Source organism: Pteropus vampyrus, unplaced genomic scaffold, assembly GCF_000151845.1.
Source record: "Pteropus vampyrus isolate Shadow unplaced genomic scaffold, Pvam_2.0 Scaffold326, whole genome shotgun sequence".
Classification (NCBI taxonomy): Eukaryota; Metazoa; Chordata; class Mammalia; order Chiroptera; family Pteropodidae; genus Pteropus; species Pteropus vampyrus.
The window spans coordinates 762656-768206 of NW_011889107.1; the positions used below are offsets into that span (position 1 = coordinate 762656).

The 5551-nt window shown below is 47.9% G+C and overlaps 1 long non-coding RNA gene across 2 annotated transcripts in view; it reads left to right on the plus strand.

Annotated features, from left to right (window-relative positions):
• Positions 1–915: 915 nt before the first annotated feature.
• LOC105304033 overlaps positions 916–5551 on the plus strand; it is a 152275-nt gene continuing 147639 nt past the window's right edge. For both annotated transcript variants that reach the window (XR_002776774.1, XR_896960.2), the window contains exon 1: positions 916–1029. This is a non-coding gene — a long non-coding RNA (uncharacterized LOC105304033). The remainder of the gene's footprint in view (positions 1030–5551) is intronic.

Below are 5551 nucleotides of genomic sequence, written 5' to 3' on the forward strand. Positions count from 1 at the left end.
ATAATATTCGATTGTATGGATGAACTGTAATTTGGACGAACTGTTCATCAAATAATGAACATTCCAACTGTTTCCATTATCTGGCCATTATGAATATGCTATTAACACTTGTGTACAAGTCTTTGTGTACATATGTGTTTCCAGTTCCTACGAGTATATACTTAGGGGTGGAATTGCCGGGTCTCAGTTTGGAGAGACTTGATCTTGTTTACAAGCTGAGGGTACCTGAGAACCAGCAAAAGGGGTGGGGAGAGACAGAGAAGGATAGAGGAGGAGGCGGCGGCAGGAGCTGGATAAGGTTCACTTTCGTCAGCATCACTCACTTTCTCTGTTGGTACAACCCTAACGCCCTAACCTCACTGCATAACTACTGCCTCTGCACACGCAACACACTTGCTGACCAGGAAGCGAATCCTATGCGTGGATAAAGCACCCATAGACCCGCCGCGGATGCGTCCAAGCCAGTGGCTCGTTTTCTGCTGCAGTTCATAGTTTCGGAGTCTCCTGTGGTTAGAGTCTGGCCCATTCCGATTTGGTTTTCTCCTGTAGATTCATTCACCGTGGAGTTTGAGTCTGATTTTGGTTCCTCAGGTCATTCCGGGGTCTCAGCCGTCAAGCACAAGGAACGACGCCTATTATCCGCGGTCGGACACCGCGAAAGCCAGCGCTCAGCGTTATACGTCGCCGGTCACAGCCATCGCGCACGCGCCGCACCCCTGCCAAGGAGTGGGCGGGGAGTGGGCGGGGCGGGTATTTCCAGGGCCAATCGGAAGCGAGCGCCCCCGCCCTCCCGGCCGGTGGACCCAGCTTGACCCCGGCGGTGGGCGGAGGAGGCGGGGCCAGCCGCACGGCCGCGGAGGGGGCGGGGCCCGGGGCCTGGAGGCGGAGCCTGGCGCTGTCAGTCCCGCGCCCGCCGCCGCTACCGCGGTTCCTTACACGCTGTGGCCCGGGTGGCTGCCAACGCTGTCGCCCGCTGCCCGCCGCCCAAGCATCCCGAGCTGCTTCCCGCCGTGCTGGCCCGGCGCTCAGGTAAGGCTGGTCGCGCTGCCGAGACATAGCGTCTCCTCCTCGGTATCGTTCCGCTGCGCGGGCGCCCCCTCAGGGCTGTGTCAGCCCCGCGGCTCCCCTTGCCTCCCGGGGGCGGTCCCGGGGGGCGGGACGACAGTCTTCCCATCCCCCCGACACCTCCAGGCGCCGAGCCTGCATCTCGGGTCCCCCGGCCGCTCCTCTGCATCTCCGCATGGGGCTGGTCCCGAGCTCCCCCTCCCGGGCCGATTACACAATCGCTGTGGCTGGAGGCAGAGATCCCCTCCCCATCCCCGGCCCCACACCTGTCCTCGCAACGCGCTCCCAGGCACAGGGCAGAGACCCAGCGCGAGACTGAGGCCCCGGAAAGTTTCACTTTGTGGTCCGGGTTTGTTGACATCCGAGTGATGCGGTGAGATGGATTCTGAGCAGCGAGGATGCGCCTCGCGAGCAGTGTTGCCTTTGCCCCGGGGTGGCCCTGTTCCAGGTTTTCTTTCTAGAAGTATTGCCGAGAGCCCTGCTCCGGGCTCGGAGGCTGCTGCAGGGCACATGGATCTCGCCGCCTCTACGTTATCGAGTCCTGGCACCTGGATTGCAGCAGTCCGGGGACAGCTCAGCCTCCCGCTCTTCCCCTTTTCCTAATTTAGCATTGACATTTAGATCAGGTAGGCGAATTTACTTAGCGTTTCCCTGACACTTTATATTTGTGAGGTGCTTTGGCATCCCTGATTAGTTAATTAACAAGGTGGGAAAGCAAAATAGATCCTGAAACGCATGGCTAATGCCTTTAAATCTAGCAACTCTGTAAGAACCACTGAGAGCTTTAGGCTGTTTGCCGTGAGAGATGGTTTTGGCCAAGGTGCTGCTGGGAGAGCTATTCAGTGTCTTCTGGTTGCCTGAAAAGACTTTGGTCACAATGACAAGGTTTTTCTCTGCTTCTGCTTATGTAAAGAGGGTCTCCTCTCCAGTCTACGGTGGGTTATTTGGTTTTCTTCACTTAAGTAAAGGAGAAATTACAAGTGTTTCTCAAGATGCAGTTAAAAAAAAACAACCAAGGTTCAAATAACTTTGGATACTTGTCTGCATTACCAAGTTACCCATCCTGTGCGGAAAACCGTTCCTCTTTCTTTTCACTCCCCATCTTCCCTATAGGACTGTATCTAACTGAGTTGATGTTACTGGTTCTTCATCTAGTCCACAGACCTCTTGCTACCTGTAGTTGACTAACCTGCCTGGGGACATCCTCTAAGAGTGGGCTTAATTAGCACTTTTATCTGCCCATTAAGCAATGAAGCTTGAACTCTCCTGCAATCACGAACTGTTGTAGTGTCGAATCTTTAATAATATATACTTCATTTTAATAGTGTTTCTATAATAATCTTTCTATTAGTATGCCAGTTCTGCAACACTGGTACTTTAAGTATAGAAGCAGCAATTTACTAGAAATATTATCATGGAAAAAACAATTCTCAACAGATTTGCAGCCTGCTTTACTTAGATAATTACTGCTAGAGGCTGTTAAGGTTTTTTATTCTTTGGGGCAGTAGGTGTTGCAGTGCTTTTGATCTATGAGGTCATTATGAGGTCATTCTTCCCTGGAGTGATGGTTTGAGTCACTGTGTCACTCACATATTTTTTGGACTAACATCCTAATAGTTTTTCTCCCATGCTGATTTCTTTTTGGACAAGGTTCAGAGCTAACAAGATTTCGTTTTGATTTGCCAGCCTAAGTTTTAAGAAGGATGATATTTATTGTATTGGCGGGGGAGTGGGGGGGGGGCGTTTATTAGAGCCATGATGGGTGATTTTATTAGCGACTGTACCAGACACTGTTTTTGGTGCTTTACACATATTATCTAATTTTCCTAACAATCCTATAAGGAAGGTAGTATAATCACCTCCCATTTCAGATGATGAAATTGATGCCCAGCTGATTGACCAGGTTAAATAAGTGACAGCTGGACTCTAACCAAGGCAGCCGGAGTTGAGTTCAAATCCTTAACCACCATGCTATCTTGCTCTGTAGATTATTCTTTCAGTAGGTATTTTATTTCTACCTGCTGTCTGTACAGCATTGCATTCTGCACTGTGGGGAGGAGAAGAGCGTGTTACAGAGTAATAACAAACACTGGGTTAGGAGTTTCTGTTCTGGTCTTAACTCTGCCACCAGCTAATCTGTGATTTCGAGCAAGATACCTGATCTCCCTGCCTTCCATTTCCTTGTTGGTGGATTAATAGCAATTGAAGCAGATGAACTAACTAGCCTTAATAACCTCCCGGGGAGCTGGAGAGATGAGTCAATGCATGTAAGAATTAAATGTCCTCCCTGAAGCACAGTATAAGATCAAATGTCAAATGAGTAGGGTGTGTGTGTGCACTGTGTGTATGTGTCATGGAGAAGGACTGGAAGTCATGCATACACTATGCTATGTTGGAAGTGCGATAGTGAGAGACTTCATCTTAAACACTTCAGTGTTGTTTTGTTCTGTTACCACCAGCATTGTTCCTTTTGTAATTAAAAAAAAAAAAAAAACACAAAAAAGAAGCCATCCCATAGAAATGGGGTAACCATGTGTAGGACTACCTGGGTAACCATGTGTAGGACTACCTGGGTAACCATGTGTAGGACTACCTGAGGAACTACCTGGGGATTGCTCGGCATCACTTTGCAGGAGGCTAAGGGTCAGACAATGGCAGGACCTGAGTAGCTGACCCAGGAGTTCCCAGAACATGGCAAGTTGGGGTTGAAAGGACAATTTAAGGTCATTGAGTTTAACACCCTCTTCCTCTTTCTCCTTCCACCATCTCTCCATTGGATAAATCGCTGACACTTGTGTACCTGTCCCACTCAGAGCTCATCCTACTCTTTCAGGGACAAACATTTGGTGTGCTTCACAAATCCGTGTACCAAACAAGCTGGGATTGTATCCATGACAGGGAATGGGAAACTGCAGAAGGATTCTGCACCCACCTGGCATGTGCTCTTGAGAGATCCTCATTGATGTGAAACCTGGGTTACGGGGGAAGCACTAAACCAGGGAGACCAAGTAGGAAGCCTTGGCCAGAATCTAGGATTGAAGTGATTCAGACTGAGACAGACAGTACCATGGGATTGCAGAGGAAGGAATGGACCTCGGAAGATAGACTCCCCAGCACCCAGTGCCTGTCAGCATCAGAGAGGAGGAACAAGTCAGCATCTCCCTGGAGTGAGGTGGGCAGTGGGTGAGGTGGAGCTGAAAGGTATGCTGGGGTGACAGGGAGAGACAGTTATGTATGTATATCCTCTAGAGCTTATAATAGGCTGTGGCTAATGTAAGCCCTTTGCAGACCAGGAGACAGCTTTTCTTTCTTCTTAAGAAGCGGTGCACCATTTAAATATAGTGGGAAACTCCTTCTCCCTAATGAAGAAATATGACAGTGTTTACCCTTGGGTGTTGCAGTGTCTTACAGTGGCTCCCTTAGCCAGATGTTGAGCTTCTTGGTCACACTGGGAATCTGGTGTTAATTGAAGTTGTACGAGGAGGACACATAGGTGATGCTTTTTTCCTGATTTTGTTGGGAAATCTTTTGGGGGATCCTGTTCTCCAGTGACATCTGTTAAATATGTGGTGGAGAGCCAGCAGACTTCATGGGGAATGATCACAGAGTCATAGACATTTTTCTTTTCAATGCAGATTGTGTGGCACTTCAAAGAGGGCTTGGGCCGAAACGATTACCCATTGATAGGAAAACAGGATAGTTTGGAGGAAACAAATGAAATGTACACCGGAACCACAAAGACAGAAAAAATTGTTACAAGTATTATAAGTTCATTTTTCTCTTGCTATTTTATGTGTTCCTGGCTTAGGATGTACCATTTCTTAACTATTAATATTTTTATATTTATAAGTTGAAATATATTGTCAAATAGCATGTGTGGAAATAAACTGTATAATTTCTTTCTTTTTTTTTTTTTTTTTTGCCAGGATAATATTGGTCTTGGTTTTTCAAAAATTTTTAGGCCAGTGGTTCTCAACCAGGGGCAATTTGTCCCCCTAGAGAACATTTGGCAATGTCGGGAGATATTGTTGGTTTTTACCACTGGGGGTGGGATCGGTACTACTAGCATCTGGTGGGTGGAGACTAGGGATGCTTCTGAACATCATACAATGCACAGAACAGTCTCCACAACAAGGAATTGTTCAAAGTTAGTAGTGTTGAGGTTGAAAAAAACTCCACTTTGGATGATAAAAAAATTTCTTATAGGAGCAAATGAAAGTCAAAGGGAAGAGGAAAATGTTCCGTGACTTCTTGAAAATGATAACAGCACCCTCACTTCTGGCACCCAGGAGGGAGAACAAACGAAACAAGTTGCTGGAACACAGGCATTTGTCTGCCACCCAGGAGCTATTTCAGTAACTGGATTGCTCAACACAGTAGTTTGGAACAGGAAGTAGAGGCCCTTGTAGTGGGACGAGGCTGTAGGGGTAATTTGTGGAGGCAGAGGGTTTATAGGCCAAGAAGGGAAGCTTGGTCCTGCCAGAAT